The sequence below is a fragment of the Vicugna pacos genome, unplaced genomic scaffold (assembly GCF_048564905.1).
Source record: "Vicugna pacos unplaced genomic scaffold, VicPac4 scaffold_106, whole genome shotgun sequence".
Lineage (NCBI taxonomy): Eukaryota > Metazoa > Chordata > Mammalia > Artiodactyla > Camelidae > Vicugna > Vicugna pacos.
Genome location: NW_027328786.1, coordinates 791,568 through 808,982, shown reverse-complemented (window position 1 = coordinate 808,982; position 17,415 = coordinate 791,568). Strand labels below are relative to the sequence as shown.

The 17,415-nt window shown below is 38.1% G+C and overlaps 1 long non-coding RNA gene across 1 annotated transcript; it reads left to right on the top strand.

The window, feature by feature from the left end:
• The first annotated feature begins 1,136 nt into the window (after window positions 1-1,136).
• LOC140694863 (uncharacterized) lies at window positions 1,137-4,511 on the top strand. Its single transcript, XR_012070508.1, has 4 exons — window positions 1,137-1,262; window positions 2,516-2,574; window positions 3,296-3,490; window positions 4,236-4,511. It is a non-coding gene; the product is annotated as an uncharacterized lncRNA (long non-coding RNA).
• The last annotated feature ends 12,904 nt before the right edge of the window (window positions 4,512-17,415 follow it).

Genomic DNA, 17,415 nt, shown 5'->3' with positions numbered 1-17,415 from the left:
CTGTATTAAGGTGTAATTTACAGGCCATAAAATTCACACATTATAATTGTACAAGTCAGCCATTTTATCTATTTCTAGATTTGTGCAACTTTGTCCTCATAAAGTCCCCTTGTGTCCGTCCATATGCAGTTTGCCCTCCCCTCAGTGGCACCCTGATTTTATTTCTTTTTTTTTTTTGGCAATCACATCTCAAACGGATAATTTACACAGCAGTACTAATATAGCTTTGCACTTTTTGAAATGACACACTTAAATATGAAATTAGCGGTCATTGCTGAATGTAGGTAGCAGTATCCGACATTGGTGAAAAGAATGGACTTGAGTGTCAGACTGGCTGCAGTCTTACCCAGCTCCACCATTTACCAAGTTACCCAAATTATTTTCTGCCTCAAGCTCTTTATCTGTTATATGGGGGTAATAATAGCAGCTTACAGAGTTGTTGTGAGGATTAAGCAAACAGGGAAAAAAAATTTAGTATAGTGGCCTGCTTATGTTATTACCTAAGAAATGGGCTTATGTTATTACCTAAGAAATAGCCTTGCAGGTAGAGGGCAAAATTCAAATCAGTTTCTAAAGTATATGTAAAATATAATCCAGTTCCTGCCTGGTTTGTAAACACGTATGCCTACTGAAGAATTTAAAAGCAGGCTAATTTCCAACAGAAAAGATCATTTCTCAGCATTTCTTTCAAAGATAGCTGCAAAATCACTTTTACTAAATGTTCCATGCCCAACTCTTACAGAAATTTGACACCACGGACGTAATTATCTACATTTTTGTTAAAATGATTCTGACCATCAGGAAGTGTTCTCAATTATATTTTAGCCTTTATTTTGAGAAATACTGTGAGACTTCTTCTAAATTAATGGGTGGGGGCATTCATTGTAGCTCTTGTAGCCTGATAAGCCTGCACTAAATTATCTTTTTTTAACTTTTAATTAAAGTAATAAATTAATTTTTTGCTGGGGGGTGGTAATTAGGTTTTTATTTATTTATTTTATTTTTAGAAGAAGTACTGGGAATTGAACCCAGGCCCTTGGGCATGCTAAGAACATGATCGTCCACTTGAGCTATACCCTCCCCCCTAAATTATCTTAAATAAGGTCTTTTTCTCTGTTTTGTTAATTTATGTACAGATGCGCAAAGCAGGGTCATCAGAAGCCTCTCAATCACGAAGATGATAATAGTGAAAAACATTGCGCAGTGACAGTGAATCCTTGGCATATGAAGAAAGATTGTAAAGTCCTGAATGAATTAAGAAGGTATTGTTACATTAACATACGTGTAAGCATGGCTCTCTTACCTTTATTTTTCACTTTATAATGAAGATAATCCCCAACCGTCACGGTTGCTTTGTTTGATAGAGGCCATATCTAAACCCTTTTCTGCAAGTTTTTTAAATAAGAAAGAGCAGCTAATTTATCAGAAGTGTGAATGGTGTAATCTGGTCTGTCTAGTATGGTAGCCACGAGCCACATGTGGCTATTGTGAATTGAGATGTTCTATAAGTGGAAAATACATAATAGATTTTCAATACTTCGTACAACAAAAATAATGTAAAATATTATTAATAAGTTTTAAAAGTGTCAATCACACTTTTGAAATGATAGTGTATTGGATATTTTGGGATAAATGTAATTATTACTGGAATTAATTTCACTTATTGCTTTTTATTTTCTAAATGGAATTACTGGAAAATTGTGACTTGCACTATGTTTCTATTGAGAGTGCTGGCTTCTAACTTATTGCAAATAATATGAAAAGAAAACTTTGATTAAAAATTTTGTAATTGAGTCGTTGATTTACATCATATTAGTTTCAGGTGTACAAAATAGAGGCTCAACATTTTCATAGATTATATTCCATTTAAAGTCACCATAAAATAATGGCTATATTTCCCTGTGCTGTATGATACAGCCCTGTAACCTATCCATTTTATACGTAGTACTTTTTACCTCTCAATCCCCTAACCCCTTCCTGCCTCCCCTCTTCTCCTTCTCCCCATTGGTAACCACAAGTCTGTTCTGTGTACCTGTGAGTCTATTTCTGTTTTATTATAGTCATTAATTTGTTTTATTTTTTAGATATACATATAAGTTAATACATAGAATATTTGTTTATCTTTCTCTGACTTATTTCACTTAGCATAATACCCTGTAGGTCCATCCATGTTATTGAAAATGGCATTATTTTATTTTTTAATGGCTGAACAGTATTCCATTTGTGTGTGTGTTCATGGTATGTATATATGTGTGTGTATATATATGTATACATGTATATATACATATATATATATATATAATATACCACAACTTCTTTATCCAGTCATCTGTCAGTGAACATTTGGGTTGTTTCAGTGTCTTGGCTATTTTAAATAGTGCTGCTGTGAACATTGGGGTGCATGTGTCTTTTTGAATTAAATTTTTCTCCAAACATATACCCATGAATGGGATTGCTGGATCACACGGAAGTCTATTTTCATTTTTTTATGGAACCTCTCTTCTGTCCTCCATAGAGGCTGCACCAATTTACATTCCCACCAATCGAGTAGGAGGGTTCCTTTTTCCTTAAAAGGTAAAAAATTCTCTACATTTACCTACCTTCCTTTCAGTTTAGGACACAGTTTGGCAAAAACCAGATAGAATTTAATAGGAGTAAATACAGTATTTATTTTGAATGTCCATGCATTATGGATAGATATGTTATTGATGAGTTGGTTCCCTATTTTTGTAGGTGCAGATGTTTTTATAGCTTCACAGACATTTCAGTCTTGCAGAGAGGAAAATTTCTTTTTATTTTGCTGAACTTGTCCGGGTGTCTTTATCGGACTTGGTCCAGGCCTGCAGAGGTGAATACACATCCAAACCTGAACCATTTGAATGTCTGCAAGATATTAAGAGTCTAGAATATCAGATCTGGACTGTAACTCTGGTAAATGACATCAGTGACTGGACTCAAGAAAACTCCATTTGAGGACAAAACCTTTCATAAGCCAAAAAGGCTTTGAAATTGTGGCAAAGCCAGAGACTTTTGTGCACCACTTATGGCCACAAACCCATGAGGACAACCACAGGCCTTCTGGAGTGCCAAGGAAATTCCATGTGAGGAGTCCAGCACTCACAGGAATCCAACAAGTCCCTGTCTGCCAGAACACTTTCATTGCTACTGTGCTGTTTTGAGTAAATGTCTTTTCATCAGGTTCAAATTGGTTTGTTGTTATTTTTTTGCATAAAAAAACAACTTCTTGTTCCCTGGTGAAAGTAAAAGCCTAACATTTTCTGATTTCTTTTGACAGAGAAAACATGAGCCTGTGGATCTAACCTCATCTGTGATGGTCTGCAGCTGGGAGCAACCAGATCAGTGTCAGTCCCCTTGCAGCCATTGGCTGGGAGCCTGCATGTTCCTTGGAATGGTATTTGAAACATGTCACACTAGCCGTGCCTTCGCTGTGGGCTGGGAGGCGAGTCACTCAGAATCTGCATTATGGAATGTATGTTTCAGATCTACAGTTAGGAGATTTTTTTAATAGCCAGAGAATATAGTCATAAATATATCTATTAATGTATTTATGCAAGAACATTTTTAAAGATTTTTTTATTATAAAAAGTTTCCCCCCAAAATTGAAAATGAAAGAACAATGGAATTAAAAATCATCTGTACCTTAATTATACATAAAGAATCATAAAATCCTTCTAAACTTTTTTTGTTCAAATGAAGATATTTTTCCCTTCCAAAAAGGAAAATTATCATTTCACATTTTTTTACTTTCTCCTTTTATTATATATTCCATATCAATAAATATAAATCTTTTAAATCCCTTTTAATGGCTGTTTAACACTATATTGAACAGATATGTAAATAGTCCTAGGTTTCAGAAATTTAAAAAATTGTCATTACAATACCACTGCAAAGAATATTTTGGTGTTTCTATTTTTAGTTACTAATTTGGACTAAAAATTAACAAGTTTGCTTTTCTTCATCTAAAACATTGGTTATTTTATGAAGGAACTGTAAGGATTTTAAATAACTTTTCAGTAATTTCAACAAAGAAATTATCTTTAAGGCAAAAATGTATGATGGATTGCAAATCTATTTTTATTATATCTTCACTTTTACCAGTGTGACATATGTGTGTGTTTACACAAGTGCTTTAACTACCAGCAACGTAAGAAAAATCTGTGTACTAAAAATGTGAAAATACTTTCCCGGTTTGTGTTTTCATTCTCCCAATGTAGGTTTTGGATGACAAGCTTGTATTTGCAAAAGTACACCCCCTGTGGGAGGTGTTCTGTACATACGCTGAGATACTGCACATAATATTGCCTCTGAAGCCCAATGATCTGAAAACCCGGTCCTCAGCCTTTGATAACTTGAGATGTTTTATGAAAGTCCTCCAAGTGGATGAAAGTATCAACAACCGGAACAAGAGCTTTTCTTTGCCCTATTTGAGAAGAGCTCCGTGAATGACTTTTATATTCAGCATAGAGATACATTCTCCAATCCAACCACCAGAAACCGCATTGTAAGTCTAAACCGAGTTTAGCTGCTGTCTTGGGGGTGATTTAGAACCTGCTGTTGAATTATCAGTGATTTGGTTTGGTTGGTTTGATTTGGTTTTTAAAAGCTGCCCATAAAAAGGAAAAAAGAGAAAGAAAAGAAATATGCCTACAGATTCCTGTTAGGATAGTAAACAGTGGCTGGTTAGTTACCTTGTATAAACCACAAGCTCTCTTAGAACATTTTTAGGTTTACTTCATCCTTTCTCAGATCAAGTATCAAGTAAGGGACAGTGTTAAAAAAAATTCAGGATTAACAGGTTTGTGAGCTCCAGGATTTGCAAGGCAGCTTTCCCTCCCCATGGTGTAAGTCAAATGGCAGAATTGAAATAAAGCACCTCATGTATCCTCCGGTGTTAACAGGAAAAGGCTAATCTTCTTGACCTTGTTTCTTCCTGGGTAAAATGAAGATAATATATCAGGAGGCGACAAGCTCATTTAAGGCAGGAAGCATGTTGTTTTGTTCACTGCTGAATCTCAGGCACTGGGAAGGCTGAGTTTAACGAGCGAATGAATGAACGAACTGTACTTCCCCCACAGTTACCATGTGGGACAGTGAGGATTAGAAGCTAAGAGCATAGACTCTAGAGGGGAGGGCACAGCTCAAGTGATGGGGCGCATGCTTAGCAAGCATAAGGTCCTGGGTTCAGCCCCCATCACGTCCTCTAAAATAGACATATAACACTAATTACCTCCCCTCCCCCACCAGAATTACCTTATTATCTCCCCACCACCAAAAAAAAAAAAAAGAGAAGTGGCCAAGAGCGTAGACTCAAGCTGGAACACCTGTGTTGTTTTCTCGCTGTCGACCTTGTAAATGTCATTTACCCTCTGTGTCTATCAAGTTCCTCACCAATAAAATGGGGATAATTGTAGTACCAACCTCGTAGAGATGCTATGGGGATTAATGAATCTGTGTCAGTGATACAACAGCCCTGGCTTATATTAAGTACTATGCATCTGTCAGCTCTTTTCATAATTACTGACAGATGTTATTATCGACAAAAGACGTATTAGTTCTTTGAAAGAGAAATGCATGTTAGACCATTTCATTTATCACTTTCTGTAATTCAGGCTTTTCCCTCTGAAATAACATTTTATGTCTGTGCACTAGAAAGCCACAGGGCTTTCCAAATTTCATCTGTCTGGGTTCTTGTCATGATGGCAATACTGCAGATTGCTGACATTTTTTAGGGACTCCGTCTGAGATGACAGCAACCCCTCAAATTTACGAGCGCTTCTCTAACTGATAACATCTCGCTAGAAATGAAGTTTTTATAATGTAACAGCTTCAGATGCTTAATGATGCCATAAATGCAAGGATGTTATATCTAAGCTCTTTAAATAAATCTTGTCATTGAAATAAAGGAAATACTATATTATAGCCCTCTATGACTTTGTTATCTTTGCTATCTGTTTATCTGACTCTCTAAGACCAAAGAAAGCAAATACTAAGATTGATCATTACTACTGTGTGGTACACGTATTTGTGGATGAAGACAATATTGAAATGCACTGTTTAAGATATTAAAATGGACATTAAACAGCTTCTTGATGCACATGCATGAACAGAACAGGGAGCTGGGTGCAGGGAGCAGACACTGAGCTTCCTGGATTAGAGACCCAGCTTAGCAGTCCAGCCCAGCAGTCCACATGTTTCATATTTATGTCCCAGCAAAATTAGCAGTGAGAGTCTTAAATGAACTTTGGGGACACTTGCAAACAGCTGTCATGATTACTAATGTGGGACACCAGGATTCTACAGTGTTTAGTTGGCATCTGTGCATAACCAGTTCTTTTCCACTAAAGCTTCTTGTAATTGCTGGTCCCACATCCAGGTTGAGGAATCATCTCATGTGGTGTTTGCGAGGGAGGTAAGTGGAGTCAGGACCCATGTTAAGGCTGGGTGGGTAATAATCTGGTGCTAGTACAAGAGAAAGGAAAGTAGGTCAGGTGGGAAGGAGAATGACTGGATTTAAACTTTGTTTCTTGAGTAAGCTAAATATATGACATCATGTCAAGTTACTTTGTTGTTTATATTCCATTTGCTGTCACCAAATAACTACTGAATTGTGGGGACAAAAATGCCTGGGTTTTAGAATTGACCCTGCCCCTAACCTGCCAGAGTCCAGGTTCCTCTGGGTGCCCAAAGAGGGGGCTGGACCATCAGGTGTCCCTCCACTGCAGCAGTTTGGGCACTTGGGTGGCCTAGATTTTTGCTGTGGAAGACTGGCCCGGTTGTAGGACATTAAGCATCTGCAAGGTGGTCCCAGGACTGTGACATCTAAGCGTTCCTTTCCACCCACGTTTGCAAATGACCCTCAAGGGGTTAATATTAATCCTGGGTGAGAATTATGAAAAATTATATGGTACCTCCATCCCTCCTGGCAAGTGAGGGCCCCTTATTTACAAATGACCATGAAGTATTAGCACCAGATTTTATCAACAGAACATGTGAACATTTTGTGACAGTGACACTCACCTGTTTGCTTCTGATTCCCAGTGCCACTTCAACCTCCATCAGAGGACTTCAGCTGCCCCAGCGATCAGGGCCTTCTGTACAGGGAATGGGCTCCTCCTCGAAGCACAGACAAGCAGCAGCCCTTAGGTCTCATCAGGTGAGCTGTTGTGGAGAGCACTCCAGTGGGAAGGGCTCAGGGTTGTCCTCATGGCATCTGAGTGTGACAGTCCTCCAAGAGTGTTAACAACCAGGAAGCTCACAGGAGCTCTGAACTTCGTTGCCCCAAGTTTTTACTGCAGGCTTTATTACAAAGCCATGATTTATTGGGTCACTACCGACATGGCTAACCCAAACCCTAACTGTAAGTCAAACCTTTCCTTAGCCCTAAACTTTGAGCCCCTTCCTCTCCTGGTGGCCACTCACTTGTCACAAAGCTTAAAGCCCCACTCCTCTAACCACATGGTTGGTGTCTCTGGCTGGCCAGTCCCCATCCTGAGTCATCTCATGAACACAAGCCATCCAAGGTTCCACCATGAATAGCATAGACACTCCTATCTTGGGAAATTTGGAAGCTTTAGCGGTTGCTGCCTAGGAACTGGGAAAAAAGACCTACCAAATTCTTCATTAAATAGGAGTAAATGTTATATTTCATTTAAATTATAAAATAAGAGAGAAATTCTCACTGCTTTTCTGTACACCACGTGATTGTAATGTCGTGCTCAGCATGTGTCTTCTCAGAGCACCAGCGCTGGCTGCTCCCCGGGAGCTTATGCTGTTTGGGCAAGGCTGCTGGGGGGATACAGGCCAAGGACAACCGAGAAAACAAAAATAATCGGGCAAATAAGGAAACAATGTCAGATTGAAATGAAGAAATAACACAGTGTTGAGATGGGAGTCTTGGGGGGAAGTGAGTTAAGAAAGTTATCTTTGAGTAGGTTACATGTGAGCTGAGATGGTGAAAAGGAGGCTGGAATTTGAAGATCTGGGAAAAGTCACCCATGGAATAGAGGCAGCTTGTCTATTGGCCCTGAGGCACAAATGTGCTCAGCAGGTTTGAGGAGATACTGGAGCCAGCGCTGGTGAGAGTGATGAGACGCGAGGTTTAGAAGGGCATCAGGAGCACGGAAAGGAGTGTAGACTCTAAGCGCAGTGAGAAGCAGTCATGATAGCTTAAGCACTAAAGTAATTTTCTCTCATTCACATTTTGCAAAGATAATGTGGAGAATGTATAGCAGGGACTCAGGAAGCAGGGAGGCCAGGTAGGAAGCTCTTGGATTGGGCCAGATGAGAGATGGTGGGAGCCAATGAGGAATGCGTTTGGGGAGTGGGGCTGACAGGATGCAGTTATGGGCTGGCTGTGGATGGTTAGGAGAAGAGGAGGGTCAAGGTAGCCCCAGGTCGGTCTGGAGCCAGGTGTCTGTTCTTTCTTTTCTCAGTGCCCCATGCAGTTGCCCATCTACTTGGGCAAACCTCTTAATCTTCAAAGTGAGGGTTTTAAAACACTGAAGTCTATTTGTTGTTTCACATTTTATGGAAAGATTCAAACATGTACAGAAATAGAGAGAACAGTACAGCCAGCCTGCCTGTATCAGTCACCCAGCTCCAGAATTGTAAACTCAGAGTCACTGTTGTTGCATCTTTCATCTCCATCTCCTCCCCTCCCCCACAATGGGGTCATTTTGAAGACAATCCTACATAGCTTAACCTTTCATTAGTGAAATGACAAGGTCTCTTTCAAATAAAATTGGAATATTCTTTTTTTTAGGGTTACAAAATAATTCCCTGCTTGTCACAAAAATACACTTTTAAGTAGTTTTGGGGTTGAAATCAAGATCCAGACAAGATTCAGACATTGCAGCTAGCATATCTCTCAAGTGTGTTCTAATCTATAATTTTCCTGTTTCTCATTTTCCTTGAAATTGCTGAGGGGTTTCTCTATTTCCTGTTTGGCTGATTTCATTCTCCCCTATGGTGTTAGACTTGTTTCTCCATCCTATGTATTGGCTTTAGCTAAGTGATTTAATCCTCCCCTAAAAGCTTGGTCTGATTGAGGTTCAACTTTGTGCAAAAATATTTTTTATGTGAAGTTTTGTACTCCTGTCATAAGGTACATAATATTACAGTTGACTCTCTTTTTTGTGATGACAGCAGCCAAAAATGATTGTCACCCGGGATCATTATTTCATAAGGAATTTTATTTCATGTGGTCATACTCTAATTTCCTCCCTCAATTATCAGCAGGATCAGTCACGAAGAGGCACTTTCTCCTTAACACGGGTTATCCTTTAGAACACAGTTTTAAAGGAGGATATTTGTTAATATGTAAATATTTAAAATTGATAATTTTTTTTCTTTTTAATTTTTTTTTCTAATGGAGGTACTGAAGATTGAATCTAGGACCTTATGCATGCTGAGCACACACTCTGCCACTGAGTGTACCCAATCCCAGTTGAGATTCATATTTATTTGATATCTTCCTTCTGTTATTTTTGTTTTGTGTTATACAGAATTTGAAGGCAGGGCAATGGGTTTGACCGCTTTTTAATCATTCTTTATGGGCTTTTGGGGTTTGTGTGTGTGTTTGTGTTTGTAAAGAAAACAATTTTCCCACTATTTTAAGTATGTATTGCTAAGGCAATTATGTTGATCTTTTCCCTGCTCCTGGTCCATGTATTCCCTTGTTACTTCCCACTAGTGGCCCCTTGAGCTCTGTGACAAGACTAGCATGTCGTTAATCCATGTGGAAGGAGATCTGAAGAGATTTATTCAAGGAGATGAAATTTGTAGACAATGTATTGGAAAGTATTGTGAAAGTTGTTCGTTAAGAGAAGGTCTGAGGTTGAATTGTTAAGTGCACAGAAATCTAAGCTATGAACTACCAAGACAATTATTAACTCCAGGAAAACAAAGTAGGGAAGAAAAGGTAAGACTAGCACAAATTGCTACAGCTTTGAATAGTCTGTACAGAGTAATAATAATGTAAATCAAGGATACTGAGCTGATGAAAATTATAATGTAACTGTATTAAAAGGTTGGAAGAAAGAAGGTTTGGGTATGTAGATGAGATGGGGTTTGAAAGAGATCTGAACCCTCATTTTCCAAAATAGAAAGTTAAATAGGTGATACATAAAGTTGAAAAAGTTATTAGGCTGTGTTACAAGGATATTAGTCAGAGAAAGGGAGTAAGTATTCCAAGAGTCAGCAGTAGGAGCTGAACGTGGTTGTTTCTGGCCAGGAAATGGGGCAGTTGTTGGGAACTGCTCCTTTTTACAATCGGTGTTCGAGAACTGTTTGACTCTTTATTGAATGTATGGCATTAGTTTGATAAAAAGAAATCAAAGCTGAATTTTGAAAAATTTATGTTAAGAATTGGGGTGCTTTTGCAGAGAGATATAACAATCAGCAAAACTACATTTGAAGGGATCCTCATTATTCCTTGCATTTCAGCAAGGACTAGGAGGCAGACATCTGTTTAAGGTTCAAAAATTCTGTCTGACCTTCCTGCCGACTTGTAACCTTTGGAAGTAATGAACTCCCCGTCACTGTAAATATCCAGGCAGAGGCTGCCTGACCAGCTCTCTAACTGTAGCAGGGTGTGTTTACCATTGGGCAGTTAGAGCAGGCAACTTCTAACATTCTTTCAGTTTTGAATTTGGCATTTTCAGGATGGATAGTTGATAAGAATGTATTACAAAAAGCTTAACAAGAAAGTCCAAGACATCTCAAACCCATTGCCAGGGTTTTCTCTGCCAGACACCATCCTAAGCCTGCCACCAGTGAGGCAGGCCACAAAGCCCAGTCACATAAGAATGAACACACTTTGTCACTCCTATCTGATTTGGCATCAGTCTCAGCCCTTTTCCCCATGGAATGGTCCACGCCCATGTCTCTGACGATGGAGCTGGTCTCACAGCAGCTCTATGAGCACTGGTCCAGCCCAAGGGATTCCTGCGTGAAGTTTTCCAGGATTCCAGGCTATTCTCAGAGCTGAGTCCCCCTTAGGCTAAGCCCACGGAACTCATCTTAGCTCCAGACTGAGCCGGAAGCCTCAGAGAGAACTCAGAGCTGAGGAAATCCACAGGTTTTACCCAGCACTGCCGAATCATCAGTGAGCCAGTTGAGGGAAGGATCAGCAACAGCAAGACACACCTGAGCTGCCGTCTCATTGTTCCACCTCATCCCTAAACCCTCTGTGTCTGCCTGTCTGTGTCGGTCTCCCTTTTAGGATCAGCCTGGCACCACTTCATGCCCTGCCTCCTTTCTTCTAATCTTGCCTCCCTGGCCTGTTCCATCTACTCCAGATTAACTGAGAAAAGGTTTTAAAACCTAGGAACAACAGACGTGCTAGATACAAAGAATACAGGGCAATGTCTTCCTCAGCCACATCCCTCCTGCCCTCTCCCATTCCCTCAATGTCAATGAGTTTTATAAATATTTTGTCAGACAGACATTGCACTTGCAGTTGTTATCATTATCAGCCATTTCCTTATTATCTGTGGTTTATGATGCATTTGCTCCAGGGACTTTCCCGAGATAAGGCAGGAGCAGATGACTGAGCCACTTGTTGATGTCCACTTGTGTCAAGCCTGTTAAGAATGATTTTTGGGGGGATTTGTTGAATGTGCCAGACTGTCCAGTGAGTGGTGATGATCCCCTGCATCTGCTCTCGAGTTGGCCTCATCCCCTCCTTTGCTCTGTTCTCATTTATCTCTCTTCAGCAGGTGAGCCAGTGATCTGTACTTCTATGATACATAAAACACTTCTTATTTCATGGTAGAATTTGGGGGCTGCTATGAAAACGGATATGTTTTAAGAGTGAGTTGAGTCGGAGGTTTAAACTTAAAGCCCCCTTGATTTAGAATCAGAAATTAATATGATGGAGGGAGGGTATAGCTCAGTGGTAGAGTGCATGTCTAGCATGCATGAGGTCCTGGGTTCAATCCCCAATGCCTCCATTTAAAAACAAATAAATAAACCTAATTATGCCCCCCAAAAAAGAAAAAATAAATTAACATGAGGATGAAGCTACAGAGTGATTATTTGTGTCTTCTGAAACTTCCGTCTGTCTTTCTGCAGGAAATTCTAAGGAGAGAAGTTCGGAATCTACTTTGCTTGGCTGGGCTATTACACTCAGATGCTCCTCCTGGCAGCAGTCGTGAGGGTGACTTGCTTTCTGTGTGGATATTTTAATCAAAATAACTGTACCTGTGGGTAACTTGTCTTTATTCCTTCTTACCGTGCTTACTTAACTTAGAATGACATTCTCCAGGAGCATCCATGTTGCTGCAAATGGCCCTATATTGTCAGTTTATATGGCTGAGTAGTATTCCATTGTATAAATATACCACTTCTTTAGCCAGTCATCCGCTGATGGACATTTAGGCTATATCCATGTCTTGGCTACTGTAAATAGTGCTGCTATGAACATTGGGATGCAGGTGTCATCCTGAAGTAGGGTTCCTTCAGGATACATGCCCAGGAGCAGGATTCATAGGTCATATGGCAAGTCTATTCCTAGACATTTGAGGGAACTCAATACTCTTTTCCACAGTGGCTGCACCAAACTGCATTCCCACCAGAAGTGTAGGAGGTTCCCCTTTCTCCACAGCCTCTCTAGCATTTGTCATTTGTGGATTTTTGAATGATGGCCATTATGACTGGTTTGAGGTGATACCTCATTGTTGTTTTGATTTGCATTTCTCTGATAATTAGTGACATTGAGCATTTTTTCATGTGCCCATTGATCATTTGTATGTCTTCCTTGGTGAATTGCTTGTTTAGGTCTTCTGCCCATTTTTGGTTTAGGTTATTTGGTTGTTTCTTATTAAGTCATTTGAGCTGCTTATATATTCTGGAGATCAAGCCTTTGTCAGTTTCATTTGCAAAAATTTTCTCCCATTCTGTAGGTTGTCTTTTTTTTACATATGGTGTCCTTTGCTGTGCAGAAGCTTGTAAGTTTCTTTAGGTCCCATTTGTTTATTCTTGCTTTTATTTCTATTGCTTGGGTAGACTGCCCTAAGGGAACATTTCTGAGATGTATGTCAGATATTTTGCCTGTATTTTCTTCTAGGAGGTTTATTGTATCTTGTCTTATGTTTATCTTGCTGAAGAGACTGTCTTTATTCCATTGTATATTCTTCCCTCCTTTGTCGAAGATTAGTTGACCAAAAGTTTGTGGGTTCATTTCTGGGCTCTCTATTCTGTTCCATTGGTCTATATGTATGTTTTTGTACCAATACCATGCTGTCTTGATGACTGTAACTCTATAGTATTGTCTGAAGTCTGGGAGAGTTATTCCTCCAGGCTCTTTCTTTTTTTCTTCAGTAATACCCTGGAATTTCTATGTCTTTGATGGTTCCATATAAATTTTATTGTGATTTGTTCTAGTTCTATGAAATATGTCTTGAGTAATTTTACAGGGATTGCATTAAATCTGTATATTGCCCTGGGCAGTGTGACCATTTAAACAATATTGATTCTTGCAATCCAAGAGCATGGGATACCTTTCCATTTTTTAAAGTCTTCTTCAATTACCTTCACCAATGGTTTATAGTTTTCTGTGTATAATTCTCTCACCTCTGTGGTTAGATTTATTCCTAGAAATTTTATTACTTTGGGTGCTATTTTAAAGTGTTTTATTTCTTTACTTCCTTTTTCTGTTGATTCATCATTAGTGTAAAGAAATGCAACTGATTTTTGAACATTAATCTTGTAACCTGCTACCTTGCTAAATTCTTCGATCAGCTCTAGTAGTTTTGGTGTGGACCTTTTAGGGTTTTCTATATATAGTGTCGTGTCATCTGCATGTAGTGACACTTTTACCTCTTCTTTTCCAATTTAGACCCCTTTTACTTCTCTTACTTGCCTGATTGCTATGGTCAGGACTTCCAAGCTTATGTTGAATAGGAGTGGTGATAGTGGCATCCTTGTCTTGTCCCAAAATTTAGTGAGAAGCTTTTGAGGTTTTCACCATTTAGTGCTATGCTGGCTGTAGGTTTGTCATATATAGCTTTCATGATGTTGAGTTATGTTCCCTCAATACCCACTTTGGTGAGAATTTTTATCATAAATGGGTGTTGAATTTTATCAAAAGCTTTTATGCATCTATTGAGATGATCATGTGGTTTTAGTCCTTTCTCTTGTTGATGTGAAGTATTACATTGATTGATTTGTATATGTTAAACCACCTTTGTGTCCCTGAGATGAACCCCATTTGAGCATGTTGTATAATCTTTTTTATGTGCTGTGGAATTCTATTTGCTAGTATTTTGGTAAGGACTTTTTTGCATCTGTGTTCATCAGTGATATTGGTCTGTAATTCCCTTATTGGTGGTGTCTTTGCCTGGTTTTGGTATCAGGGTGATTGTGGCTTCATAGAATGAGTTTGGGAATATTCCTTCTTTTCAGTCTTCTGGAAGAGTTTGAGAAGGACTGGTAGGAGTACTTCTTTGTATGTGTGGCAGAATTCCCTGGTGAAGCTGTCCAGTTCTGGATTTTATTTGTAGGGATTCTTTTTTTATTGTTAATTCGATTTCATTCCTAGTGATCGGTTTGTTCAAGTGGTCAGTTTCTTCTTGATTCAGTTTTAGTGGACTGTATGTTTCCAGAAACTTGTCCATCTCCTCTAGGTTATCCCTTTTTTTATGTAGTTTTTCATGATATTCTCATATGATATTCTATATTTCTATGTTATTTGTTGTAATTTCTCCATTTTCCTTTCTTATTTTGCAAATTTGTGCTCTCTCTTTTTTCTTCTTTGTGAGTTTGGCCAGAGGTTCTCGATTTTATTTACTCTTTCAAAAAATTGCTTTTGGTTTGATTGATTATTTTCTCTATTACTTTTAATCTCTATTTTATTTATTTCCTCCCAGATCTTAATTATTTCCTTCCTTCTGCTGACTTTTGGGTGTTTTTACTCTTCAGTTTCTAGTTCTTTTAACTGGTGGGTTAGATTTTTTTTATGATATTGTTCTTCTTTTTTGAGGAAGGCCTGTATCACTCTAAACTTTCCTCTTAGCACTGCTTTTGCTTTGTCCCATAAGTTTTTTGTGGTTGTTTTCATTTTCATTTGTCTCAAGGTATTCCTTAATTTCAACTTTGATTTCATCATTGACCCATTTTTTTTTAATACCATGTTGTTTAATCTCTATGCTTTCCTTTTTTTTATGCTTTGTTTCTCTGAAGTTGTTTTCTAGTTTCAATGGCATTGTGGTCAGTAAAGATGCTTGAGATAATTTCTATCTTCTTAAAATTTTTGAGGCTTCTTTTGTGACCAAGTACATGATGAATCCTAGAAAATGTTCCACGCACACTTGAAAAGAATGTATATCCTAATTTGGGGGGTTGTAATGCTCTGAAAATATCCACTAAATCTAATTTTTCTAATGTATCATTTCATTTCTCTGTTGCCTTATTTATTTTTTGTGTGGAAGATCTGTCTAGTGATGTTAAAGTGGTGTTAAAACTTCTGACAATGATTGTATTCCCATCAATTTCCCCATTTATCTCTGTTAGTAGTTGTTTTATGTACTTAGGTGCTCATGTTGGATGCATATATATTAATGATTATAATATCCTCATCTTGTTTTGCTCCTTTAATCATTATAAAATGCCTTTATTTATCTTTCTTTATGGCCCTTGTTTTAAAGTCTATTTTGTCTGAAATCAGAACTGCTACACCTGCTTTTTTGGAGTTTCCATTTGCATGGAATATCCTTTTCCGTCCATTCACTCTCAATCTATATGTGTCCTTCTCCCTAAAGTGTGTCTCTTGTATGCAGTTTATTGAAGTTTCTTGCTTTATTATCCAGTCTGCCACTCTGTCTTTTGACTGGAGCATTTAGTCCATTATCATTTAGAGTAATTAATGATAAATGAGTGTTTATTGCTATTTGAACTTATATTTGCAGTTGATTTCATATTTCTTCTTTGTTCCTTTCTTCTTCCTTTTGTGGTATGGTAATTTTCCTTTGTGTTATCTTGGATTGTATTTAGTTTTTGTTACTCACTTGTAAGTTTTTGGCTTGTGGTTACACTTTTTTGTAAGTCTGTTAACCAATTACTGTGACTGTGTGTACTAAACAGATAGTAATGTAATCTCAAACCCATCCTACCGAGAACAAAAAATTTAAGAAAAAAGAAGAAAAAAAAGATACTCTATATTTTCTTGCTTCCCTCTCCCACTCAATGATTTAGATGTCTTCTTTTACAATTTCATGTTTATTCTATTTGTAATTCATGGTAGTATCATCTTTCCAGTTATAAGCTCTCATTTCTGTATCATCCTGCTTCTTTTTTATTTAGAGTGTACCTTACAATATTTCTTTTAGCATGGGTTTAGTGTTGCTAAAGTCTTTTAGTTTTTCTTCTCTGTGAAATTCATTACCTCTCCCTCTGTTCTAAAGGATAGCCTTGCTGCAGAAAGTATCCTAGGCTGCATCTGTTTTTTCATTCAGGACTTTGAATACATATTTCCACTCCCTTCTGGCCTGTAGTGTTTCTGTAGAGAAATCAGCTGAGAGCCATCTCTTGTAACTCACTCTTTGTTTTTCTCTTGCTGCCTTTAGGATCATTTCTTTATCCTTCAGTCTGGCCATCTTGATTTTGTTGTCTTGGTGTGAGTCTCTTTAGGCTCTTCCTGTTTGGGAACCTCTGAGCCTCCTGTACTTGGGTGTCTGATTCTTTCTTTATGTTTGGGAATTTTTCAGTTATGATTTCTTTAAATACCTTCTCCATCCCCTTTGTTCTTTCTTCCCCTTCTGGAACTCTTATGATGCATAGATTGGCATGCTTTATATTATCCCATAGGTTCCTTATATTGTTTTCATTGTGTTTTATTTTTTTCTCTCAACTGTTCTGATTGTGTGCTTTCTGTTGTCCTGTCTTCTAGGTCACTTATTCGTTCCTCTGCATTATCTAGCCTGCGTTGTACTGCCTTTAGGTCAGATCTCATTTCAGCCAATGAATTTACCAATTCTACTTGGCTCTTCTTTATAGCTACTATTTTGTTTTTGACATATTTTATGTCTCTAAACACTATCTCTTTTAATTCCTTCAGTAATTCGATCACTTCTTTTTAGAAATCTTGATCTAATAGGCCATTAATATCTATTTCATTGATCGTTCTTTCAGGGGATTTCTCTTTCTCTTTTAATTGGGAATACTTCCTCTGCTTCTTCAACTGCTCATATCTCTCTGGCACTGTGGCTTAAGGAGTATCAGTTATCTATTGTGGCCCTTAAAGGGGTTTATTTCTTTATCTATCTAAGGCCTATGCTGGAATAAAACTTAAAAACAAGAGAGAGAAATAGAATTTTAAAAGAATGGAGGAAAAGAAGGTTTGAAAACAGTGCATAATCAATAATAGAAGAGCAAGTTGAAGAAGAATAGGAATCGAGT